This window comes from Caretta caretta, chromosome 11 (assembly GCF_965140235.1).
Source record: "Caretta caretta isolate rCarCar2 chromosome 11, rCarCar1.hap1, whole genome shotgun sequence".
In the NCBI taxonomy this organism is placed as follows: Eukaryota; Metazoa; Chordata; order Testudines; family Cheloniidae; genus Caretta; species Caretta caretta.
The window spans coordinates 64782433-64810307 of record NC_134216.1 but is presented as its reverse complement, the minus strand read 5'-3'; the positions used below and the strand labels follow the sequence as shown (position 1 = coordinate 64810307).

The 27875-nt window shown below is 45.6% G+C and overlaps 1 protein-coding gene and 1 long non-coding RNA gene across 28 annotated transcripts in view; one reads left to right on the top strand and one right to left on the bottom strand.

Moving 5' to 3' along the window:
• The window catches only part of MAP2 (microtubule associated protein 2), a 346697-nt gene extending 342127 nt beyond the window's left edge, over window positions 1–4570 (bottom strand). For all 27 annotated transcript variants that reach the window (XM_048868503.2, XM_048868498.2, XM_048868513.2 and 24 more), the window contains exon 1: window positions 4437–4570. The gene's annotated coding sequence lies outside the window, so the exon portion shown is untranslated. The remainder of the gene's footprint in view (window positions 1–4436) is intronic.
• Window positions 4571–6986: 2416 nt separating this feature from the next.
• The window catches only part of LOC142068467 (uncharacterized), a 28123-nt gene continuing 7234 nt past the window's right edge, over window positions 6987–27875 (top strand). Inside the window, exons 1-2 of the long non-coding RNA XR_012664296.1 lie at window positions 6987–7081; window positions 8157–8218. This is a non-coding gene — a long non-coding RNA (uncharacterized LOC142068467). The remainder of the gene's footprint in view (window positions 7082–8156; window positions 8219–27875) is intronic.

Below are 27875 nucleotides of genomic sequence, written 5' to 3'. Positions count from 1 at the left end.
AAAAAGAAGGTTAAGTGATGACTTGATTACAGTCTATCTACACGGGGAACAAATATTGAACTATGGGCTCTTCAGTCTAGCAGAGAAAGGTATAACAAAATCCAATTGCTAAACGTTGAAGCTAGACAAATTCATACTACAAATAAACCATACATTTCTGACATTGAGGGTAATTAACCACTGAAACAATTTACCAAGGATCATGGCGGATTCTTTATCACTGACAATTTTTAAATCAAGGCTGGATGTTTTTCTAAAAGACCTGCTCTAGGAACTATTTTGGGGAAGTTCATTGGCCTGTGTTATGCAAGAGATCAGACTAGACGATTACTTGGCCTTGGAATCTATGGTTCTATGAACCTAGGTGAAGTCCAAATGAAGCCAATAGGGCTCTGTTAAGGTGCAGGCATCCATCCAACTGCAGCTCATTGCAGAATCAGGGCCTGCCTGGTTAAAAGGAATGGAGAGGAATGACTCCCCAATGGAATTGTAAAGGCTCTTTATCCCAGGTGAATTCTTTTTGAGCCTGATCAACACCTATTGAAGTCGATGGAAAGGCTGCCATTGACTTCAAAGGCCTTTGCATTGGGCCCAAAATATATACACAGCATGTATCAATGTCCAGGCTTTCCCCCCACTTTCTTAATCTAATTTGTTCCTATTAATCTCTTCATACATATATGGTAGACCAGATTCCAGACTACACAGATACTGCATTTGTCCACATGATTTTGTCAGTAGCTTTTAATGGTTATAAAACTCAATGCAGCTCACATCCTCGTGTGCTGTATTCCTGTTTTTCTTTAAGAAAAACCTCTCCGTGCCATCGTACTTGAAATATTACCAGTGAGACAGAATGGAATACACATCACAACCACACCCAGGCAGTTTCAATACCATCGGTTTGATTCTGTCATTGGAGTTACAATGGCCTGATTCTTGACTCACCCACACCTGTTTTTATGCCAGTGTAACTCCATTTACTTGGGAAATTAGGCCCAATGGCTCCAGTTTAAGTGTGCCTGATGGATTTTTTTTTTTTTAATAGTAAATCCAGGTGCGATGAGTTTTGGGGATGTTAACACAATGTGACACCAACTGAACTGAAAAGCATAGTTCTGAAAACTTCTTGTGGATAAGAGAATTCTTAATCCATAAACTGTAGCAGCTTATTTGGGAGTCATTATAATCATTCATGTCCATGCATGTTACCTTTGGGGCCTTCACATAATGACTACTTCTGTGATGTTAGTGTGTGTTTAAGGAGCACTGCTGAGTGGGTACTGACATAACATCCCATAATGACTACTTCAGAGCCTTTAAAATCTAGGGTGTCAATGGGAGTTTACATGACAATAACAAACCACATTACAAGCACAACGTACTGTGCTGCACATTTAGCAGTAAAGAAGTACACTCGCATTCTTTTTGGAAAAGCAATGACTTTATACCTGCACTAATTGTGTTTTAAGTCATTACCACAGCTATTTTGTTTTGGTCCGATCCACACAGAGGCAGTAATCCATAACATGGACTCAATGGCTTGCAGAATTTCATCGGCCAAATCCTGCTTATCTCATTCCCGTGAGTAAAAAAAACCAAAAAAAAAGAAAAGATGATACTGGACCCAGTTCTCAAGCTAACACCATCCCACTGCTTGCACCAGGAACCTTTCTAGGGCCCACTCACACTGTCATGTGAGGTGTAGGGTACTGCAAAATTATTTTGATCTACGTTATACCGACGTACAGCCACCGCAGTAATCAAATCACTTTTGCATGTCCACACTATGCTCCTTATGTTGCCGGTACACATCCTCACCAGGAGCGCTTGCACCGACTGAAGTGTCAGTGTGGGGCATTGTGGGACAGCTTCTGAAAGCCAGCAAGTGTCGATACAAGCAATGCGGTGTCTACACTGACACTGCGTCAGCCAAACTACGTTGACTTATGCCTCTTGTGGAGGTGGAGTTATTAAGTTGGCATAGCGGGCGAGTTACATTGGCAGGAGCATCATTTTAATGTAGGCTCTTAAAGAGTTAGGTCAACATAAGCTGCCTAGCAGTGACCTAACTCTGTAGCATAGACCAGGGCTTACTCTCGTACTTACCTTTATACACTGGCTTCCATGAGAGGACTCACAATGGCACTACTTACAGCATGCAAAGTGTGTACTGGATTCATTTTGAGTCTTGTTCGGCACTGAGCTCACTTTACAGATTAGTAAAATAAATCATAATTACAGGCAAGGAATCAAGTTGCTCCTGGGACTCAAGAGCTCATGCCAAGTTTTGTTTTAGTGCATTCACTTTTAATACCAAGCCCCCTGAAAATAGATACTGATGATAGAAATGGTACAACAAGCACAAACTCTGCTGGCTGCCTCTAGAATAGCTCAAATATGCCCCGTGTGAGTGTGCTGTTACTGTTTAGGGATGACGCCCAGGCTCTTGTGATTTGTGAGGTACCTCTCACAGCGACCTATGAAGTAATAACAATGCCCGTTTCAGTGAGGAATGCCCTCTCAGCGCTTTCTACCTTCCCAGCAAGAGCTGAGACAGGGCGTTCGTGTCGTCTGTTAGGGAGGGAACAGAGAGCGGCTTCTGAAAACAAGTAAGTCCTGCAGCTGAGTCTCCTCCTAGATGCGTTGGCTCCAAGAGCTGGAGTCTAGACGTAACTACAAGTTTAAACCAGCGCAGGTGCAAGAAACAGGTTCTTTCACAGGAAGAACATGCGGGGAGGGAGAGAAAGGAAAAATGGAAATGCACAAAAAATCATGAGAGAAAAATCCCTTCTGAAAACAAAAAGGTCACATCTTCCGAACTGTGAGCAGTGCAGCTCCCCCACAGCTGATGCCTGCACACTGACATTTTTTTTTAGCGAAAGGGGTAGGGGAAACAAATCATTGATATGACCATAAAAATATGACAAATTGTGAAAAAGGATTGTGAGAGCTAAAATAAATAACCCTTATGGGAGATTGACATATAATAATTAGCCCAAACGGCATGCACACGTTAACCACCCCTTGTATATAAATATCTACTGCTGCACAGAAAGGAACACGATGAAATAAAAATTCACCAGCAACGCAAAGGAGATCTTTATTTGAAAGAGAAATGAAAATTCCAGGAGGAGGGGCTCTTACAACTCATACATATCCCTTTTTTCCAAAGCCCTGTTCCATAAAGGAAGCTTCATTCAAACGGGAGGTCATCATTTGTACCAAACATATACACAATGAATTGAGTCAAGCTGTCTTTATTTGGTAGATCACATTCGATGCAACACTGTACCTGCAGCCGCTCAAGCTTGGCATATTTTGCATCATTCTCTCTTACACGAAAAGTCTTTGTTCTCCACCGCCCCATTGCGGCTGCAAGCCCCCTCTTTCTGTTTGCAGTCGTTTCCTCTCCACTGCTGATCATTTCAACACAGATTTTTTTTCCCAATGCAAATTAAAACCACTTGCTCCCCTTGCACCCCCACTTTGCACAATCCTCTTTGTCCACCGTTACAGATCCTTTTAAAGGAGTTTAAGTGCAGGGGCGGGATTACATCCGTGGCACTCCAAAGATGCTCAAAATCCTAAAATGAATTGACAAAAGTAGCCTGCTCCTATTAAGATAAATAAACTGATAGTGCTTTCAATTTTCCTCGGGGCACTGCGATCAAAGAGGTGCACACCAAATGGTTCATGATAACCTTACGGCAGGATTTTGCTTATGACAAAGCTTATTTTCTCCTTGACCACAGGGAAGAAATATACAGCTGACTCCCGCCGTTTCCGAGTTACAGAGAGATGGATCTTAGCTCAGTTGCTCCCCTCCTTTATCCCCCGCCTCCCCACTTTCTTGAAATTTCCATCCTTAAACAAAAGAGGATGGTGGGGTGGTGACAGAGAGGCAGAGCTGCATTCAAGAAAACCCTTCCGAAGGAGGCTTTTTTTTTTTTTAAAGGTTTTGCTTCTTGATCCACTTAAAACTCACAGTAGTGGTTGAGGGGAGGGTAACTTTCTAGGTGTCCTTTTCCTTTCCTCTCTCCTGGCCCTGTAAATTCAGGGGCGACTGGCTTCAGAGGGACACAAACAACGCTTTGCATTGGCTTACACGGCTTTTGGTTGTTGTTGTGACTACTGTTGTTTTAATGCTGTCCCCCAACCTTTATGCCGCTTGATACCTACAAATCCCAGGTCCACATCTACCGCCTGTGGAGACCTAACCACCCCGCAGCCCTAGAGCGAGGCTGGGCCACTGACAGACCCCCAGCGGCCGCCAGGTACCGCCAGGCGAACCTGCGCCGGGAAATCTCGGGGACCAGGGGCTCGCTCCCTGCCCTGGGCGGGGGGCGGCACATGCCAGGCAGGGCGGGGGGCAGGCCCGGAGGGGGGGGGCGGGAGCCCGCTTGTGGGGCGGGTGGTGGGGGGGCGGCCCTTACCTGAGCGCAGATGCCACTGCCGCTGCCGGCCCCGGGACACAGGCCGAGCGCCGGGCGCAGGAGGGCGCGATGCTGCCGAGGCTGCGGCGGCCGCTGCTGCGAATGCTGGCTCGGCTCCCCCGCCGCCCGGCTGGTGCGCGGCCGGCCCCGCCCCCCGGCCCCGGCCCCGCCCCCAGCGCCCGCACCGGCCCCGCCCCCCGGCCCCGGCCCCGCCCCTAGCGCCCGCAACGGCCCCGCCCCCCGGCCCCGGCCCCGCCCCCAGCGCCCGCACCGGCCCCGCCGCCCGCCCGCGTCTGCCCGGCTGCCTGGCGGGCGGGAGTGCGGCAGCTGCTGCTGCCCTGCTGAGCGCCAGGAGCAGGGGCAGAGCGGGCAGGCAAGGGATGGGGGGCAGAGTGGGTGTGCACAGGGCAGAGCACAGTGGGTGTGTAAGGGATGGGGGGCAGAGTGGGTGTGCACAGGGCAGAGCACAGTGGGTGTGTAAGGGATGGGGGCAGAGTGGGTGTGCACAGGGCAGAGCGCATTGGGTGTGTAAGGGATGGGGAGCAGAGTGGGTGTGCACAGGGCAGAGCACAGTGGGTGGGCAAGGGATGGGGGAGCAGAGTGGGTGTGCACAGGGCAGAGCAGAGTGGGTGGGCAAGGGATGGGGGAGCAGAGTGGGTGTGCACAGGGCAGAGCAGAGTGGGTGTGTAAGGGATGGGGGCAGAGTGGGTGTGCACAGGGCAGAGCACATTGGGTGGGCAAGGGATGGGGGAGCAGAGTGGGTGTGCACAGGGCAGAGCACATTGGGTGTGTAAGGGATGGGGAGAAGAGTGGGTGTGCACAGGGCAGAGCACATTGGGTGTGTAAGGGATGGGGAGCAGAGTGGGTGTGCACAGGGCAGAGCACAGTGGGTGGGCAAGGGATGGGGGAGCAGAGTGGGTGTGCACAGGGCAGAGCAGAGTGGGTGGGCAAGGGATGGGGGAGCAGAGTGGGTGTGCACAGGGCAGAGCAGAGTGGGTGTGTAAGGGATGGGGGCAGAGTGGGTGTGCACAGGGCAGAGCACATTGGGTGGGCAAGGGATGGGGGAGCAGAGTGGGTGTGCACAGGGCAGAGCAGAGTGGGCGTGTAAGGGATGGGGACAGAGTGGGTGTGCACAGGGCAGGGCAGAGTGGGTGTGTAAGGGATGGGGGGCAGAGTGGGTGTGCACAGGGCAGAGCACATTGGGTGGGCAAGGGATGGGGGAGCAGAGTGGGTGTGCACAGGGCAGAGCAGAGTGGGTAGACAAGGGATGGGGAGCAGAGTGGGTGTGCACAGGGCAGAGCAGAGTGGGTGTGTAAGGGATGGGGGAGCAGAGTGGGTGTGCAAAGGGCAGAGCAGAGTGGGTGTGTAAGGGATGGGGGAACAGAGTGGGTATGCACAGGGCAGAGCACAGTGGGTGTGTAAGGGATGGGGAGCAACAGTGGGTGTGTACAGGGCAGAGTAGAGTGTATGGGATGGGGAGCAGGGGGATGTGCAAGGAATGGGGAGCAGAGTGGATGTGCACAGAGCATAGTAGAGTGGGTGGGCAAGGGATGGGGAAGCAGAAGTGGGTATGTGGGAGTCAAGTGGGGGGGGTACAAGGAACGGGGGAGCAGAAACCGGGATGGGAGAGCATGAGAATTAGGAGCAAAATGGGGATGCAAGGAATGGAGGGACACTGTGTATGGGGTGGGCAGCCATCTGAGGGGGACAAACTGGCGATGCACAGGGGTAATGGAGGTGCAGACCAGGGGAAGGGAGATGGAAGATCAGGTTGGGTTGGGGGGACGGGGAACAGATCAGGATGACACAGAGAGGTGAAGATGCCATCAATGAACTGTGGCCGAAAACAATTGCCCCCTTTTACTCCAGGGATCAATTGGTGCAAGTGACAAGCCTAAAAAGCCCAGAAAATGCAAAACAGTCAGCTGTGTTCAGAGGTACTAATCAGTAAAGCTGAGCATCATTGAAAGAACATGCCCCTTCTGTTGATGGATTCACATGCCTAGCTGTGGGCCATGCTTAAAATGGTCTGAAAAAAAGGTAAGAGGGCTGTCGCAGTCTCGGAGCAGCAGCTTTGGTAAAACAGGGCTCAGTGTGCATTCCTCAGTGATACAGTTTTTTTTCTGGCTGGGTCTGCAAACCCCCTGCTGTACGGACTGGTGGGAATCACCCAGGTTTAAAAGTGTTGGCCCAAGTCTTCAGCTCTCTATCAGTTTCCCTAAAATGCAAAATGGATATAATAATATTTTGAAAAGAGCTTTTATAAGTGTTAAGTATTATTACACTCAATGCATGCTGGCTGCCATTCACCTCCACTGAACTTCTGACAGCTTACCCTTGCCCCCTCCTTGTACCTATTCCAGGAATCATCCCCAATGATTATAGAAATGTATCCTGGGAAGGTACCTCAACATCACTTATATGGCATCATTTGGATGATCCAAGGATGCAGATCTCAGCTTTATCATGCTGTACCTTTAAGGAGAAGAATAGTTTTGAGGCAGACAGAACATAGTATAAGCAGTGCTGATTTTGCAGGTCAGAAACGGAATACAGATTGAATGCCCGTGAGCAGTCGAGCCAGTACTGGTAATTCTCCAGAAGCTCTATTTCCTGCATTTTGGCTGGATGGAAAAGAAAAAAAGGTATCTCATTCCCTTGTCAACTTTCACTAATTTCCCAAACTGAACTTTCCTCCACTTCCCCTCAGGGTATCAGTTACTGTCTCCACGACCTGGACAACATCTAAAACTTAGGTTGACCTAGCTATGTTGCTCGGGACTGTGAAAAATACCTTTCACTGAGCGCCATAGTTCGGCTGACCTAATCCCCAGTGTAGGTGTGGCTAGGTACGACATAAGGATTCTTTGTCAATCTAGCTACCGCCTCTCAGAAAAGTGGATTATCGACATAAATGGAAAAACCCCTTCCAGCAATGTAGGAAGTGTCTACCCTATGATGCTACAGCAGCATAGCTGCAGCGCGGTTGTCATGGAGAAATCAATGCACCCAACTGAGGTGCAATAAAGTGGAATCCATGCCATTTTCAGCATGTAGACAGAAGGTGAATCTTGAAAGCTAGTCATTCATCTAGTTCTCACTCAAAAATTGTCACAGAACCTTAGAAATTATAGATGGAAAACACTACTTACCTCATCAGATCCAACCAAATCAGGAGCCCTTTCCGATGGAAAGGATAGAGTGTTTTATCCACTATTAACATGAATGCCTCTAGTAATGAGACACCCACCACTGTCCATGGGAAAATTCTATTATGCCCTTCATAAATTAAATGGTCAACTAAGCTATAGTTACTAAATGCATTAAGTCAGAAAATGTTTGTCGTTTATTTTAGAGATGTTTGTATGAGGTTTTGTTAGAAAGACTTGCAAGGATCAGAAGGTGATACTCCAGAGTGTGTGTGTGTGTGGTGGTGGGGTGGGGGGAGGAGGAGGGTAGGACTGATGCATAGGAAAAGCACATCTTTTGGGACCTCACAGAAAATCAAGAATTAGGTAAAGATCTGATACAGAGATCCAAAATTGCCAGTGTAAGAAGATTTGAGGAGTCACATACAGAGGAGTTCTCTTTGGCCTGTATATGGTAAAAAGGTCATGGTCTATAACCCTTTTACGAACAGACTCATTTCAAACAGTTATTTGGAGATGTGCCATTCTAAGGAGAACTTGTCAATACCTTTTTTTGCCTTTGGATATACAGCTACAGTGCCAGGATACTGATGAATGAAGACTACATTCTTCTGTTATTCTATCAGTTTAGAGGTAGGTATAAGTTTTGGCCACATAGATATTTGGATTCAAACTTCAAAAAGGGAAGAAAACATTTCATTTCTTAAAGAGGCAATAGACAAATCCACATTTAATTTGGATGTATGAACAGAGTAGCCAAGTCAGAGGCAGCTGATATTTAGTCATGATTAGAAGGGTTACAAACATTAAAAAGAATTTTAAATACATGTAAACTACTTCTATGACATATCCTAAGCACTTTTCGACTAGCCTCTTTTGCAATCTGTGTGCATATACATCAACTGGGTTGCAGAGTTTTTGCCATTCTAACTTGGGAAGCATCTAGGCTAAGGTGACTGTGAAAGGTGAAAATCAATATTATTCTGCTGCTTCTGGTAAGTTCCCCTATAGTGGCCCTACTGCACAGCCAGTCTATAAGAACCTATATAGGGAACACAAGTTTGATAGAGGGCTTTTTGCTTCTGGTTGGAAGCTGAAATTAGACAAATTCTGACTAGAACTAAATTTTATTTTTTTAAACAGCGAGGATAATTACACATGGGAACAATTTACCAAGGGTTATGGTGGATTCTCCATCACTGGCCATTTTAAAATCAAGAGTGGATGTTTGTTCTGGAAGTTCTGCTCTATTTCAAACAGGAATTAATTCAGGGAAGTCCTCTGGTCCTCTTTGTACAGGATGTTAGATTAGATCACAATAGATCAATCCGGGGCTATAGAGGAACATCTGAGCTGGACAGGGCCCTAAATGATCTCTTCTATTGAAAGCAAAACAAAAACGTCTACTGGAAGTGTCACTCAAACATTTATCATTGGCTTTACAAAGTGGGTACAAATAGTCACAACTTGTTCCCAAGTTGATTTAACAGGCTCCAATGTTTATCTGTATCTAAGTGCCAAACACAGTAAGCTTTCCATAAAGCTTTTCACAATGGACTCTTCCTTTTACAGCTCCGTGGTTTGGCAGCATTTACTTACTGCAGATTATTTGAGGGATGTTGCTTGCTTCTGTGTTTATTTCTGGTCATTGTAGGAAAGGCTACTGTACACAGGTGAGACTTGCAGTATACTCTGAAATCAGATATGCCTAGCCTCAACCTTCTCTCTTCTGCTAAGTCTTTCCACAATTGAGACCTTGTCTCTGTCTCTCAAAAGTTTCACTCTGTGTTCTGTTAGCTCCATTTTCCAGGGGGAGCATAGGCATGCCTGTGAGTTTGCAAGTGAAGAGTTGACTCTGGTAAAGCAGGGCCCCAACTAGCCGAGGGCCTTAGTGCTCTAAAGCAAGACATTTAATTGGTACTGGAAGTGACCTGAGAGCAGAATGGGGTGTAGTGTACTGGTGTGATGTGCTCTTGGTGGTTTTCCCAGGAATGAGACAGGTTGTTACATCCTGTACACATTGGAGTTTCTATGTTGCTTCCACCTTCAGATCAGCAAGTTACAATCGTCCAGTCTGGATGTATTGAACATGTAGCTCACTGGTCCTAGATCCACATGTGAGAAGGAATGGGCATAGTTTCCAAGCAAGCTATGTTTGGAAGACATTTCTCACCCCAGTGACTTGAAACCAGGATCAGGTATATGTCCATTAAGATCCCTAAATTTCATACTATCTTGACAAATGGAAGGCAGGTGAGTCTGAAAAGGGAGAGGTCACCATGTTTCGCTTTTCCTACCAGCATCATTCAGTCCTGCGTGTGTTCAGTTTAAGGCACCTACTCTTCTAGACTCTAATCTAGAACCTGGATGACACCTTGTGGTGTGTTGGTGTTAGTTGTCTTTGCTGAGGAGATACAAAGCTAGATGTCAGTGTATGGTTGGCAACAGTGTGGCTACAGCATCTCACAAACTTTCCAAGAGGTGTCATAGAGAGTCAACAGAACAGAAGTATAGTATTGATCCTTCTGGAACTCAGCATTGGAGGGATCTGAGCAGTGATGAGCTGCCAAAATCTTAACAACGGGTTCCCTCCTCACCCCACGAGGGGGTCGTTGCCCACCCCCACCCCCCATGACTCCTGCCCCATCCAACCCCCCCACGTTCCTTGATGGCTCCCCAGGACCCCTGCCCCATCCACCTCCCTCCCCGCTCCCCTGACTGCCCCCAGAACCAGGCAGGAGGGTCTCGTGGGCCACCGTAAGGGGTGCCCACCCCTAAGAGCCAGAGGGACCTGCTGGGGGGCGAAGTGGGGAGTCCCAGCAGTGCTTACGTGGGGCAGCTCCCAGGAAGCATCCCGCAGGTCCCTCTGGCTCCTAAGGGCAGAGGAGCATAGCTGGTGGGGGGGAGCAGAGGGAGCGGCCGCTTCCCCACTGATCACATCAAAAGTGGCGCCTTAGGCATCGACTCCCTGGGTGCTCCGGGGCTGGAGCACCCACGGGGAAAATTTGGTGGGTGCAGAGCACCCATCGGTAGCTCCCCGCCCCACCCCCAGCCCCAGCTCACCTCACCTCCACTCCGCCTCCTCCACTGAACGCGCTGCCCCGCTCTGCTTCTCCGCCCCCTCCCCCGGCTTCCCGCGAATCAGCTGTTCAGCGGGAAGCCTGGGAGGGCTAAGAAGCAGGTGGCGGCTTCCCGCTCAGGCCGTGGGTGGCGGAGGTGAGCTGGGGCGGGGAGCGGTTCCCCTGCGTGCCCCCCACCCCCGGGTTACCTATTGTGGCGTGGGCGGCCCTCCTCACACCCCCCGCCCCAGCTCACCTCCACCTCCCTGGGCCTGAGTGCGAAGCTGCGGCCTGCTTCTCAGCCGGCCCCGGCTTCCCGTGCAAACAGCTGATTCGCGGGAAGCCTGTGGGGGCAGAGAAGCAGGGCGGGGTGGCACGTTCAGGGGAGGAGGCGGAGCGGAGGTGAGCTGGGGCCAGGAGTGGGGCGGGGAGCTGTCGGTGGGTGCTCTGCACCCACCAAATTTTCCTGCTCCAGCCCTGGAGCACCCATGGAGTTGGCACCTAAGGCGCCACTTTTGGCCGGTTGTTAAATTTAGAAGCCCTTTTAGAACTGGTTGCCCCTCACGGAACAACCGGTTCTAAAATGTCTTCTAAATTTAACAACCGGTTCTAGCGAACCTGTGCGAACTGGCTCCAGCTCACCACTGGATCTGAGGAATCACAAGCAGCTGCCAATCACCACTCTAGTTTAAGAGGAATAATTGGAGCCATTTCAATGCTGCACCATCCAGTCTGGGTAGATCTTCCAACTGGGTCTTCTAAAAGGAATCATGTGATTATCTCAATCAAAGGCCAAGCTGAGGATTGGTAGAATAAGCATCAAGGCTAAGTAATGAATTCTGTATACCTATCATATCAACTGATGAACAAAAGATTTGAAAAGAGTTGCTTTTCTGTATGGGAGTCTAACATAAAAAGCTATTATACGTTAGAGCTGGTCAAAAAATGGGAAAAGAAACCTGGACATCTGGGAAATTGCATTTCCCCTTTTTTGTCAAAATTTCACACTGACATCTATTGAACATGTGTTCTTTTTCTTGCCCCGTAGTTAAAGGGTTTGGAATTAATATTATTCTAAGATGCCTATATAGGGCAGATTTTTTGTTCAGCCTGCGGACGTACTTATAACTTGTTTTATTAATGTGGAATTTTAATAAGATCCTTTACTTTTTAATGTGTCCATATTATTAATGAAAAATATTCACACAGGATGCAACTGGTTTATGGAAAATGTGCTGTTAGAGGGGATTGGTGTACTGAAGACTATGCCACATTTTGAAAAGGCACAAAGAGGTGCACCACAAAAACATTTACAAATTATGACCCTACTTGGGCTGATGGCTGAATTTGACCCCAGGAGCTGCAGTCCTAAAAGCACAAGGCTGTACTGCTTGAGCTATAGTATTAACTCCCTTAGCTGGCAGCTGTAGTAGATGCTTAACTTCTTATGGGGACTAGCCACTAGGGGAGAACAAAGACCCACAATGACTTAATGTGCGTTAAATACTTCCCCTGCCTGGGAAAGTTTGTGTTGAGTATCTGAGGACTACCAGAGTTCAAGCCCTCTTTTGGTATGCCATGTTTTATAACAGCTCCCTAAGGTGTGCCATGAAGAGAGTTTGAACCTGCCGCTTTCAGCATTAAAAGACTTTAATGAACTGGTAGCAGTAGAAGACTTATTTTCTTGTGTGAATCAGCTGGTAGAGGTGGACAAAGATCCACAGTGTCCTTGCGTGGGTTATGTGCACACAATAATAGCACGTGCAAACCACCATTGTCATGCATGCCTCTTCCTTTGTGTGTGCAAAGTGAGTATTTGAATGTGCAAACTGGCACTTGTTTGTGCAGTTACCCAGTTTGTAGGTGCAAATACAAATGTTTGCAAGTAAACTGTGCACCTTGACATATAGCAGGTCCACCTACTGTAGCCAGCTCTGGAAATGTGGCCGGAGGGTTATTTTTCGAAAGCAGAGCTGAAGATACCATTGGCTGTCATCGTCTAAAGAGATGAAGGCAGTTTCTCTCCTGACAGCAGGCCAACGGTCTATTATAAAGGGGAAAATAATTCTTAATCAGAGCTCATCAAATCCATTTTCACTGTAGAAATCAGTATTTCATGCAACGTTATTAAAGCAAGTGGCAACACCATTAGTCACCCTAGCAGTCATACAGCCACACACATTATGCATTTAATTCATTTCTATGCTGGTTGCCACCTGCTCATCTGGTAATTGGACTCTGATCGTTTAAAAAACTTGTACGGGGAAGAGAGCCAACCAGGTAACATGGGGTGCTAATTCCTGGAAACTACATGGGAAAAAAAGAGTCTGTGTGCATAAATTCGAAGCATGAGTTAATTCTGCCAGGGGCCCTGTGCTCCCAAGGAGAAGCCGTGGTGTGAAATCAGTGAGTCTGGTGGAGTTAGATGTAGTATCTCCAGTGGCTATGACATATATACATGTTGCCTGAGTGACTGCCTAGTGCTATTGGAGTATTTATGATCTTTTTTAAAAAAGTCTTTGGATGCTTGTGCAGGCTGGTGTGTTGCCATGGAAACAGGGGTGTTGGCGCTGTTAGTAAGTGGGCTGATTTATTTGTGTGCCTCCAAAATGAAGAGCAAGAAAATAACAATCCCACCGTTGGTGAGGCTCTTAGAGAATGGAGTTTGGTATTACAGCAAAATTAATCCCAGTGAGTATTTTCAGGTGCTCCGTTAAATAGCAATAAGGCAGACAAACAAAGGAAAATGGCTAGCAGAGCGGTCGAACTCTCACAGAAAGCCCTACAGGAAAGTCAGCACAAAGAATCCCCATGCAATAACGTATCAGTTATGTGTTTATTGAAAGCAATCAGCAGATTTAATTATTTTTCTTCCCTAATGGACCATCTCCTTTTTCTGATGCAGCAAATACAAAGGAACAAAATCAAATGTGAGATGTGATCCATATGTAGACACCACCATACAAAGTAATATCTAGCTCTTGTATAGTACTTTTCAGTAGTAGGTCACTATCATTATCCCCATTTTACAGATGGGAAAACGAAGGCACAGCAAAGTAAAGTGATTTGCCCAAAGTCAGCCAGTAGTAGAGCTAGGACTTGAACCTAGGTCTCCTGAATCGTACTCCAATGTGCTACCCACTAGGCCATAGCGTTCTTAACTGGAGTTTAAAGAGGTACATTATATCACCTATTAGCTCCCATCTTATACATTTAATATTTATAGGCACAACTCCATTGCTAAGTGAGAGGAAAAACAGGCTAAGAAGTGACAGGGCTAGAGAACACTCAGGAAATCAAATGAAGAAACTGGGCAGCATTCCAGACTATTTTCAAACTGTTACTTTTTTGTTGGTGTTAAAATAGTCTCATAAATTACATATATATAGCTTATAGGTCTGAAAACAGAGCTCCCGCATCCACTGATGCTGTGTGTTAGTAGGAGGTAACACAAGCCTGTTCTACTTCACTGAAAGTTTTCCTTGTTGGTATCTGTTGTTCTGAAAGGAAATCTACAGACATTAGTAATGTCACGGAATATTTATTTTTGAGCTTTCTTCGCCCCAGATTGCAAAGGTAGCAGACATGGATGCTTTTGCAAAGAGGACTCCCCCCTGCCCCACAGATAGTCACATAGCATTTGAGTTGTCTTCTTAGCATGTGCGCAAGGTGACCAGGATGGTTGTTAACAAAAATAAATAACTTAGGGTCAGATCCTGAGATGCTGTAAATCAGTGTAATTTATTTCAACAGAGCTGTGCCAGTTTAAGACCAGCTGAGGATCTGGCCCAGAGAATTTTAAACAATTAGGATAAGATGATCCTTTCCTCTGTCAGGTTTCAGAGTAGCAGCCGTGTTAGTCTGTATTCGCAAAAAGAAAAGGAGTACTTGTGACACCTTAGAGATTAACCAATTTATTTGAGAATAAGCTTTCGTGAGCTACAGCTCACTTCATCGGATGCAGTTAGTCAGGATTATGACATCAAGTGAAACCTATCACTTTTCTGGCCATCCATAGAGTCTTCCAGCATTCACAAGACCCAAATTTGTAATGTAAACAAAAATACTCTTTTGTGTTTTAAGGAAACAAAGAAGCCCTTTCAGGAGCTATTTTTTCCCCAGTGGCAGGTCCCCATTAATTCTTGCCTATGTTGTCTTACATTACTCAGAATGATTGTAGCCAGGGAAAAAGAACAGGATTACTTGTGGCATCTTAGAGACTAACAAATTTATTTGAGCATAAGCTTTCGTGGGCTACAGCCTATTTCATCAGATGCATAGAATGGAACATATAGTAAGAAGATATATATATACATACAGAGAACATGAAAAGGTGGAGTAAGAGGCTAATTAATTAAGATGAGCTATTATCAGCAGGAGAAAAAAACTTTTGTAGTGATAATCAAGATGGCCCATTTAGACAGTTGACAAGAAGGTGTGAGGAGACTTAACATGGGGAAATAGATTCAATATGTGTAATGACCCAGCCACTCCCAGTCTCTATTCAAACCCAAGTTAATGGTATCTAGTTTGCATATTAATTCAAGCTCAGCAGTTTCTCGTTGGAGTCTGTTTTTGAAGCTTTTCTGTTGCAAAATTGCCACCTTTAAATCTGTTACTGAGTGGCCAGAGAGGAGTTGATTTTAGTCCCTACTGCACGGAAAGGTAGTAACTCCAGCTAGCTGTCACTCTGAGTGACTGACCTGCAGACTTTCATGAGACGTCTAGAGTGGCATGTCCAAACTCAGCTTATGATCTTATTCCATGCAGAACCTACCAAAATGACAATGCTCCACCTGGCCCTCCTTGCTTCAAGTTGCTAAATCACATTAAAGACAGTGGAAAATACATAAATACTTTCTTCATGTTCCTTTCCCAAGCATCACTTGCCCCATAACCTCAGCCATGCGGAACGCAATGCCATCCACAGCCTCAGAAACAACTCTGACATCATAATCAAAAAGGCTGACAAAGGAGGTGCTGTTGTCATCATGAATAGGTCGGAATATGAACAAGAGGCTGCTCGGCAGCTCTCCAACACGAGTTTCTACAAGCCATTACCCTATGATCCCACTGAGAGTTACCAAAAGCAACTACAGCATTTGCTCAAGAAACTTCCTGAAAAAGCACAAGATCAAATCCGCACAGACACACCCCTGGAACCCCGACCTGGGATATTCTATCTACTACCCAAGATCCATAAACCTGGAAATCCTGGGCGCCCCATCATCTCAGGCATTGGCACCCTGACAGCAGGATTGTCTGGCTATGTAGACTCCCTCCTCAGGCCCTACGCTACCAGCACTCCCAGCTACCTTCGAGACACCACTGACTTCCTGAGGAAACTTCAATCCATCGGTGATCTTCCTGATAACACCATCCTGGCTACTATGGATGTAGAAGCCCTCTACACCAACATTCCACACAAAGATGGACTACAGGCCGTCAAGAACACTATCCCCGATAATGTCACGGCTAACCTGGTGGCTGAACTTTGTGACTTTGTCCTTACCCATAACTATTTCACATTTGGGGACAATGTATACCTTCAGATCAGCGGCACTGCTATGGGTACCCGCATGGCCCCACAGTATGCCAACATTTTTATGGCTGATTTAGAACAACGCTTCCTCAGCTCTCGTCCCCTAAAGCCCCTACTCTACTTGCGCTATATTGATGACATCTTCATCATCTGGACCCATGGAAAAGAAGCCCTTGAGGAATTCCACCATGATTTCAACAATTTCCATCCCACCACCAACCTCAGCCTGGTCCAGTCCACACAAGAGATCCACTTCCTGGACACTACAGTGCTAATAAACAATGGCCACATAAACACCACCCTATACCGGAAACCTACTGACCGCTATTCCTACCTGCATGCCTCCAGCTTTCACCCTGACCACACCACACGATCCATCGTCTACAGCCAAGCTCTGCGATACAACCGCATTTGCTCCAACCCCTCAGACAGAGACAAACACCTACAAGATCTCTGTCAAGCTTTCTTACAACTACAATACCCACCTGCAGAAGTAAAGAAACAGATTGATAGAGCCAGAAGAGTTCCCAGAAGTTACCTACTACAGGACAGGCCTAACAAAGAAAATAACAGAACGCCACTAGCGGTCACCTTCAGCCCCCAACTAAAACCCCTCCAATGCATTATTAAGGATCTACAACCTATCCTAAAGGATGACCCAACACTCTCACAAGTCTTGGGAGACAGGCCAGTCCTTGCCTACAGACAGCCCCGCAACCTGAAGCAAATACTCACCAACAACCACATACCACACAACAGAACCACTAACCCAGGAACTTATCCTTGCAACAAAGCCCGTTGCCAATTGTGCCCACATATCTATTCAGGGGACACCATCACAGGGCCTAATAACATCAGCCACACTATCAGAGGCTCGTTCACCTGCACATCCACCAATGTGATATATGCCATCATGTGCCAGCAATGCCCCTCTGCCATGTACATTGGTCAAACTGGACAGTCTCTACGTAAAAGAATAAATGGACACAAATCAGATGTCAAGAATTATAACATTCATAAACCAGTCGGAGAACACTTCAATCTCTCTGGTCACGCAATCACAGACATGAAAGTCGCTATCTTAAAACAAAAAAACTTCAAATCCAGACTCCAGCGAGAAACTGCTGAATTGGAATTCATTTGCAAATTGGATACTATTAATTTAGGCTTAAATAGAGACTGGGAGTGGCTAAGTCATTATGCAAGGTAGCCTGTTTCCTCTTGTTTTTTCCTACCCCCCCCCCCCCAGATGTTCTGGTTTAACTTGGATTTAAACCTGGAGAGTGGTCAGTTTAGATGAGCTATTACCAGCAGGAGAGTGAGTTTGTGTGTGTATGGGGGTGGGGGGGATGTGAGAAAACCTTGATCTATGCAGGAAATAGCCCGACTTGATTATGTAAAGAGTTGTCACTTTGGATGGGCTAGCACCAGCAGGAGAGTGAATTTGTGTGGGGGGGTGGAGGGTGAGAAAACCTGGATTTGTGCTGGAAATGGCCCACCTGTTGATCACTTTAGATAAGCTATTACCAGCAGGACAGTGGGGTGGGAGGAGGTATTGTTTCATGATTTCTGTGTGTATATAAAGTCTGCTGCAGTTTCCACGGTAAACATCTGATGAAGTGAGCTGTGGCTCACGAAAGCTCATGCTCAAATAAATTGGTTAGTCTCTAAGGTGCCACAAGTACTCCTTTTCTTTCCCATGTGAGCATCCACGGTTTGCCATGGGAGGTTACTTGAACACAAATAAATGGTCTCTGCACTCATGACTGGAAGGGGACGCATGCATGAGACAGTCTGTTCATTAAGATGTGATATGGTCTAAACTTTTGGAACAAGTCTGGGAACTCCTGCTTTAAGGCTTTAATTGATGGCAATCATTATAGATAATAAAGCCATGAGACCCACTCACTGAATAACAAGAAGCCAGAGCAAATTCACTCTCTGCATTCTTGTCTCAGAATTTATATAAATAAGCCTGGTCAAAAAATTTCAAATGGAATGTTTTCCTGCCCAAAAATGATGTTTTCCTGAAATTGAAATTTTCCATAGGAAAAGATTGTTTTGTTTAGATGATCCTGACAGAAAATCCAGTCAAAATCTTTTTGTTTTGAATCAACGTTAATTCTCTGTTTCTGCCTGGCACAGAGTGCCTCACAGGACTTGTAGTCTGCATCCATCCATTAAGCCCAATGGTCCCTGCTTGTCACGCAGACTACATTTCCCTTGATGCACCACTGTCTATCCCAGTGATTGAGCTGCCACAGCTCATCATTAGAGAGAGATACAAAAATGAAACATGTCAATTCCAGGATGTAGAAATGTTTAGTTTTGATCAAAACCACTGAAATTAAACCTTTCCAAATAAAAGTGTTTTGGAACTTTGTGTTCCATGATGTGTTTCAATATTTTGACTTTTTGCCCAATTGAGGATGAAATGAGTGTGAGAATTTCTTATGGGACAAAATTTCTGTTTTTTTGATCAGCTCTAACAAAATACATCATATGGACTAATTTTAAAATTATCACAATAGAAGGCAGTATGAATATTGACCCCCTTGACTCACTTCACAGTAAGTAGACTGGAAAGATGTTTACTGGAAAGTAAACATTCACTATGGGGCGCAGGTCCTGTTGACATAATGGCAGTCACAGTTAAAACCCCTGCTCAGATGTGAAAATTCATTATTATAATAATTTGTGATATGGTGGCTTTTCAAGGCCCACAGCCAAGACTGGGGCTGCATTGTGCTGGGGCACTGTACATACGTATTGTAAGATATACTTCCTGCCCTGAAGAGTTTACCATCTAAGTAGACAAAACAGACAAAGGCTGGGAAGGAAAACAGAAGCAGAGAGGTAAAGTGACTTGCCCAGGGTCACACACATGGCATGTTAATGGGAAAGGCAGAATTACAAATCAGCTCTCCTCGCTCCCGGGCCGGTGCCCTAGTCACTAGACCATGCTACTCTCCTTCCCCATCTCCCCCCCCAACCCCCCCAAATGTCTAATTTATTTCTTCTAAAAACATTTTGACTGATGCATATTCTTGAACTTGTATATCAAGGAAACGACTGTGGTTAATATATAAACACAAGTCCTAAAGAAATGCACTAAAGCTGTAGATGTAGAAAGTTGAAAATTATTGTAGCTTGAACAATTATAGAAATCTGCATTATTGTGGTGGGGTCTTTTTGACCAGGGTAAGTTCCCCAGTAAATTCTCCCCATCTTAAAAAAAGTGGCTTTAGAATGCATATACCTACTGGTGTTATATCTGCCACTTCTTGCCTTAAATATAATATAATTACCTAGTCTCTCTGGACTATTATTTAGAGATAACAGGCCAAATTCTGCTCTCATTTATGCTAGAATAATTCCACTGAAGTAAGTAATATGGCTCTGGATTTTACACCAGTCTAGTTGAGAGGGAAAAAATGTGCCCAAAGGGCTCTAATCTGTGCCTAGTTAAAGCCCACAAAAATTTCTTAGCATAAATGAGATGGTAAAATGACTGAACTCAGCTTCCCTCTTGTCTGTTTACATAAAATCTCCATTCAGCCACCTGAAGTTCTGGCTACAGCAGAAGTCAACGTACAATGTCTGTGACGCGACAAGGGATGTGAATGTCCAAAAGGAAATGGGATGCAGGAATAGAAAGGTGGGAGAATCAGGTCCAGATGAGCAGCCAGTGTATTCATTCAAAACGTGGATGTACTCACAAAACCATAGCTACAAAGAAGAGGTTGTTTTAACGTGCATGACCGCCACTTACACAGCAGATAACTTAGGATTTCACTAGCTTTATCAGTACTACATGCTGGCTTTGATGGAAGGATGACTATTCTCAAACAATTACTCCAGTAATGTATACACTTGTTTTATATTTAGTGACGTGGGCTGAATTCTGTTCTTGGATATTCTGGCAGGGTGAAATTCACCCCTGTGCAGAAGGCCAGCACAAGACCTCCCTTTATCACTGTTTTGAGGAGGCTGTTGAAATTCAGGACTGAATTAACATGGAGACTGGTTTTTCTCCCTTCTCTGAAGCAGCAGCTCACCCAAGGTCAGGCTGGCATGCATTAGTAGTACAGCGTAGATAATCTCATCTGCGCTTCACTGAAGCACTCCTGAATAGAACAACTTGCTGTGTTATGTAGGGTCACTCTTGATTTTCTTCTATGGTGGAGAGAAAGATGTATGATAGAGCAGGGCGGATTTATCTTGTTGGCTGTTGACATATGGCTCTGGGATATGTAGCAACCATGAAAAGGGTATATTTTGGAGCAGAGTGGGGAGGGCACAGCTTTCAGAAGCTGTAAGGAACAGCGTTCTCAGTAGGATCAGCCAATGAAAGCTTGATCTGATGATGTAATGTATCTAACTTAGTGTTTCTTTGGTTGAGCATGCTGTCATTCAATATCCTGCCGGAGAGCTTTAGGAACTGCCAAATTGAATAAGACCAGTGGTCTCTCGTCCAGTGTCCTGTATTCAACAGTGGCCAGCACCAGATGCTTCAGAGGAAAGTGTAAGAATCTTGAAACCACTTTTCCCAATGAAATTTCCCTCCTGACCTGCTTAGTTAGAGGCTGTTTTATGCCCTGAAGCATGAGGTTTTACATACCTTCCAAAACTCTTGGTTATTTTTAAAATCCTTACTATTATAACTATTGGATTCTGTTGAAGCTCAGAGAATTTTCTGTCAAGCTCAAATGAACTGTTATTAAACTCAGCTGTTGAGTTTTGAACTGAACTCCAGACAGTTAATATTGCCCAAAGCACAGTAATATCTTATTTTTGCATGCATGCTGGCCTACGGGAATCAAAAGGCAATATATCCTGTGGAATCGGAAGCATCCCTTTTCACAACACTGCCAAAATGTAATCACATTATGTGAAGCTATAAAGCCAGTCAGCAGTGTAAACTGGAAGTGAAAAGGTGAAATGTGTCACTATTGCAGACAGACCAATCAATACTCACAGGAAGTATATGGATATTTTTGCAGTTCACATTGATAATACATTGTGTAATCTAACACTAGTAACCAGAGTTTAATTTGGGGATCAATCATTCTGTAGCAAATGGTAATTCAGTGTTAAAGCACATGGGGGGAGATACTGGCTTATTCACCGCTGGGTTACAAGATTTGAAAGATCACTTAAAAAGCAACTTTACATTTCAAATTACAAATTACATTTTTTCACAAGTCTGCTATTGGATTAGCTGAACCTACTTCTATCAGTGGTGCTGGGGGTGCTGCTGCACTCCCTGGCTTGAAGTAGTAATAATATATGTTTCCATCATCAGCACCCAAACAATAAACATTGTTCCAGCACCCCTGATTTCTACTAATTCAACTTTCATACAAAGAGTTGATAAGATGGGGGGGGGGGGAAGTTTGGTCAATCTGGGAGCCAGGGATCTCTTTTTCCAACTGTGTTTGCATTGGGTGATGAAATTCCTAGGAGGCAATAAAAATTAATGCTTAGACACGGTGGGCAGGTATTTTCAAAAGTGCCTACGGGCCAGACTTGAAAGGTATTTTGGTGCCTAAAGATGCAAATAGGCATCTAGTGGGATTTGCAAGTGTGCCTAACTCCCATTGTAAAACTGTCCCTAAGTGACCCAGGAGCACAAGTCCCATTAACTTGTTCTCTTAAGTCAGGTGCTTTTGGAAAACCCATCCGACAGCTGGTCAAATCCTAGTCATTTAATTCATAGGTTAACAAATATTGCCATTCCTCTTGTATAATCAATTTGACTAATCAGGGGGAGGGATAGCTCAGTGGTTTGAGCATTGGCCTGGGTTGTGAGTTCAGTCCTTGAGGGGGCCATTTAGGGATGTGGGGCAAAAATTGGGGATTGGTCCTACTTTGAGCAGGGGGTTGAACTAGATGACCTCCGAGGTCCCTTCCAACCCTGATGTTCTATGATTCTATGACTAATCAATGTTTCTGGGACCCTGCCAGCTGTTAGATAATATGGCTGCTGTTTATTAAACAGGTTCATTCTTCAGGTGTTCATTGCTTATAAGATAGCATCTTTTACCAGCTCAAACTCAGAGGGTGTGTTCAGTTCAGGTAAGTCACCAAAAATTCAAAACCCCATTAAAGATATTTGACCACTTAAAGATTAAGTGCACTGTAAAGATAAATGATCCCTTGGAATTTAATGTTTCGACATTAAGGAGCCTCTACTCCATCTACAGACCATATCACATAAAGGCTTCTAATTCTGAAGGGGATTACCACTGATGGCTGGTCTATATTAGACAAGTTGATGTCTCTTTTCAAGGTTCTTTATAGAACTAAGTCAGTTGACACTCCATTGAGTCAGTAGGTTTTTGAGAACAGACTGAATGGGCAAGAGTACGGCAGTTCTTCAGAGAGTAGAGTAAGGCCTGGTCTACATACAGCTCCTGTGGTATAGCTTTGTCAGGGGTGTGATTTTTACTGATACAGCTATACTGGCATAAGGCCTGGTGTGGATATAGTTATACTAGTATGAAGGCATGTCCCAAACCAGACTAAGTTGTACTTTTATACTGATATAATTGCATCTACAATAGGAGGAGAGTTTGCAGTGTTAACTATACCGGTATAGTTAAAGTGGCCAAACTTTCTGCTGTGAGAAGCCTTGAGTACCTGTAAAACAGATGCCCCATATTCCCCTCTCCAGTGTAGGGCAGAGAGACTTTTAAGTGGCATGGCCTTGGGGGTCAGACATAAACAATATTCGTAAAAAAGTGGTGGTGTTCTACATGAAGAAGTTTGAAAGCTACTTATACATTCCTAAGATATCTCACTAAGCAGTGGAAACTTATTTGGGCAGCTGAACTGGGGTTTTCCTCCAGAAAACCCAAAGGGCTTCTCTCTACCCCTTCCTTCAATAATTCCAAAGAAATCAATGAGCATGGACCAATGTTTGCAAAATGCTCCAGTTCCAGTGAGCATTAACTAATGATGACACATCCCCATTAAACAAAGATCGGTCAAATCAGGGCCAATTGCCATTTTAACCTTCTTGAGTGGGACACATAATGTTCACAGGCATGCTTGATGAACATACACAGTCTCTTATGTCTAAAATGTTGTGGTGCCCCTCAAGTATTGGTTAGATTCCTATTGTAACGCCTAGTTGCCAGGCATCCGTAGAGTTGGATGGACAGCCTGACTCACGTTGGGAGGGTGATTTATTCTGCAGGAAGCCGGTCCTCTGTACCACTTATGAACTTTCAACAACACATGAATTGTTACAGTTGAGTATATCTTTCAGCACTTATTCATCTGAAGAAATAACAGTCGCTGAAAATTGTCAGTCAGGTAACAAGAAAAGAGGCGGTATGGGCTGCCAGCAAACTGGCTGCATTGCAGTGGGTTTGTGCCAAAAAGCATTTATACTGCCTGGGTGAGGAAAAGGATGTTTTGCAACAGGCATTGTTTAGGTAGGCAAACCATGCAAGACAATGGCACTTGGGAGCCAAGGGCCTTTTCCACTGCCCATTGCTAGCAATGGAAAGACTCAATGGAAAGGCCCTAGGAGAGCCATAAAGAAGTGACTGCCTGGAAACTGCCAGTTCTACACTTTGCCCTGAAGGGGCATAATCCTGAGTGGTCATCCACAGTGTGAGGGCTTTGATTGCCCTTTCATTTGATGAAAAGAGGAATTGCTGGAACTGGGTAAGAAATGGATATGAAGTTCCGCTAACTGCAGCAGAGGTAAAAGAGCAGAAAATGTTCTTCTCCTACTTACACCCAGTCATAGATCAGATATCCTCACCTCCAGATCAAGCATATCATCTTCAGGAGCCTAGAAATGCCTTTCAAGACCATAAGCAGACATGTCTTTCTCAATACCCTCTTGGATGTGTTGATATTTGTGATTTACTTTAAGATGCTTCTTTGAGGCTGAGATCTAACCAGCGATGGTCATTAAAATCATGGCAGCTGGGGGGCATGAATTCTAGCTTGGCCTTAGTCAGGGGTATTTGCTAAAGTCCTAGATCCTGAATTCTGTTGGAGTCATGCTAAGCAGGGTCTTGCTGCAACCAAGTGGTGTAAATCATGCAGATGCTCTGACTAGAAGTGCTGAAGTTTACTTTTTTTGTTTGAACAGAATTCTAAGGTCTGAACGAAATGCCATCTGGCCGCATTCCTGAAGCAAAGTAAACACATCACCAGCAACAACAGCAACAGTTATATATTCCAGCTGCTCCTGCCTACTGTAATATTACTTTGCTTCTAATATCACCTTCCATCCATTGTTCTCAAAGCATTTACAGACAAATGAATTAAAATTCACAGCATTCCTGTTCAGCAGGCAGGTGTAAGAGACATTATGGTCTAGTAGTTAGCATGCTCAACTGGGACTCAGGAGACTTGGATTCAATTCCCTGCTCCAACACAGACATCCTGTGTGACCATGGGCAAGTCACGTAGCCTCTTTGTGCCTCAGTTCTCCGTCTGTGAAATGGGGATAACAGCATGACTCAATTTCCTAGGGGTGTTGCTGGGGATATCACAGGGTACTGCTGGGGGCTGGGCAAACCTTAAAACCCACCAGTCAGAAGGGAGTGGTACAACAGGTTCTGCCCACAGACAGGCGTCAGCTGGAGACTGAAGACCAGACTCGATGCTCCTGGAGTTGACCATGGAGGGGCGTGGGATTCAGGTGCAGTTACCCTGAAAATTAGACACTAACCTCTCTACATGTCTTGCAAAACAAAAACAAAGTATTCTGAGAAAACTGACAACTTATGTGAGGTATAATATGATCTGAAAGCTAATTTAATTTGTGTTTCTTTCACCATGTAAGATTTAGAATATTTGTAATCATAACGCAAAATCTTACTAAAGTGCTCTTCCTGGAGAACTATAGTTAAATTCCATTGCCATTTGACTATATATGATTAAAGATTGGCTTGCTTACAGTAGCAACTAATAGTTTATATTATTTTGCAGGTCTTCTTCCAAGGCTTTGGACTTAGACAAAGAGATCTAGATCCAATTCCCTTATAGAACTGACTTCCTGTGCGACCTAATGCTTCAGGTCCCTATCTGTAAAATGGAGATGATTCGTCATTTTTTTACTCTTTGCCTTGTGCATTTGATTGCTAGTTCTTCAGACAGGGACTGTCCCCTATGTGCTTATACGGCACTTAGCACAAGGGGCCCTGAGGGCAGGTGTGCCCTCTAGCTGCAATAATAAATAAGTTTATGATAACTAATATGTTTGGGTTTTACAGAATCTTTTTCATACTTTTTTAAAAAAACAGGAGCACAGTTGTTATATGCAATATGCAATATGGAGACCAGTGCAAGCTGGTCTCCATATTGCAAGAGAAGATTGAAGGTCTGGAGCAACAGATAACGACCCTGCGTTGCATACGGGAAACTGAGGATTTTCTGGACAAAACTCAGGATAGGCTTCTAGGGGCACAAAGCTCTACAGATACAGAGCAGGTTGCACAGAGGAGCCAAGAGGCCAGTGAAGAAGCTTGGCAACATGTGACCTCCAGAAGAGGTAAGCGGAATGTCCGGGTTCCAGTAACACAGACACAGGTAACTAACCGCTTTCATGTTCTCTCCACAGGTATCGTTGCGGAGAGCGGACCAGATGATATGTCTGGGGCGAGAAAGCAGAAGGAGACTCCGCTGGTTGGAAGGCATGAGATGCGCTGTCCTGAGGTTGGGAGTTCCACGACCACCACTCCCAAGAGGAGAAGGCGGGTGGTGGTGGTCGGGGACTCGCTCCTCCGGGGGACTGAGTCATCTATCTGCCGCCCTGACCGGGAAAACCGAGAAGTCTGCTGCTTGCCGGGGGCTAAGATTCGCGATGTGACGGAGAGACTGCCGAGACTCATCAAGCCCTCGGATCGCTACCCCTTCCTGCTTCTCCACGTGGGCACCAATGATACTGCCAAGAATGACCTTGAGCGGATCACTGGGGACTATGTGGCTCTAGGAAGAAGAATAAAGGAGTTGGAGGCGCAAGTGGTGTTCTCGTCCATCCTCCCCGTGGAAGGAAAAGGCCTAGGTAGGGAGCGTCGAATCGTGGAAGTCAACGAATGGCTACGTAGGTGGTGTCGGAGAGAAGGCTTTGGATTCTTCGACCATGGGATGGTGTTCCAAGAAGGAGTGCTAGGCAGAGACGGGCTCCACTTAACGAAGAGAGGGAAGAGCATCTTCGCGAGCAGGCTGGCTAACCTAGTGAGGAGGGCTTTAAACTAGGTTCACCGGGGGAAGGAGACCAAAGCCCTGAGGTAAGTGGGAAAGCGGGATACTGGGAGGAAGCACAGGCAGGAATGTCTGTGAGGGGAGGGCTCCTGCCTCATACTGTGAATGAGGGGCGATCAACAGGTTATCTCAAGTGCTTATATACAAATGCACAAAGCCTTGGAAACAAGCAGGGAGAACTGGAGGTCCTGGTGATGTCAAGGAACTATGACGTGATTGGAATAACAGAGACTTGGTGGGATAACTCACATGACTGGAGTACTGTCATGGATGGTTATAAACTGTTCAGGAAGGACAGGCAGGGCAGAAAAGGTGGGGGAGTAGCACTGTATGTAAGGGAGCAGTATGACTGCTCAGAGCTCCGGTACGAAACTGCAGAAAAACCTGAGTGTCTCTGGATTAAGTTTAGAAGTGTGTGCAACAAGAGTGATGTAGTGGTGGGAGTCTGCTATAGACCACCAGACCAGGGGGATGAGGTAGATGAGGCTTTCTTCCGGCAGCTCACGGAAGCTACTGGATCGCATGCCCTGATTCTCATGGGTGACTTTAATTTTCCTGATATCTGCTGGGAGAGCAATACAGCGGTGCATAGACAATCCAGGAAGTTTTTGGAAAGTGTAGGGGACAATTTCCTGGCGCAAGTGCTCGAGGAGCCAACTAGGGGGGGCGCTTTTCTTGACCTGCTGCTCACAAACCGGGTAGAATTAGTGGGGGAAGCAAAAGTGGATGGGAATCTGGGGGGCAGTGACCATGAGTTGGTTGAGTTCAGGATCCTGACGCAGGGAAGAAAGGTAAGCAGCACGATACGGACCCTGGACTTCAGGAAAGCAGACTTCGACTCCCTCAGGGAACGGATGGCCAGGATCCCCTGGGGGACTAACTTGAAGGGGAAAGGAGTCCAGGAGAGCTGGCTGTATTTCAAGGAATCCCTGTTGAGGTTACAGGGACAAACCATCCCGATGAGTCGAAAGAATAGTAAATATGGCAGGCGACCAGCTTGGCTTAATGGTGAAATCTTAGCGGATCTTAAACATAAAAAAGAAGCTTACAAGAAGTGGAAGGTTGGACATATGACCAGGGAAGAGTATAAAAATATTGCTAGGGCATGTAGGAATGTTATCAGGAGGGCCAAATCGCACCTGGAGCTGCAGCTAGCCAGAGATGTCAAGAGTAACAAGAAGGGTTTCTTCAGGTATGTTGGCAACAAGAAGAAAGCCAAGGAATGTGTGGGCCCCTTACTGAATGAGGGAGGCAAACTAGTGACAGAGGATGTGGAAAAAGCTAATGTACTCAATGCTTTTTTTGCCTCTGTTTTCACTAACAAGGTCAGCTCCCAGACTGCTACGCTGGGCATCACAAAATGGGGAAGAGATGGCCAGCCCTCTGTGGAGATAGAGGTGGTTAGGGACTTTTTAGAAAAGCTGGACGTGCACAAGTCCATGGGGCCGGACGAGTT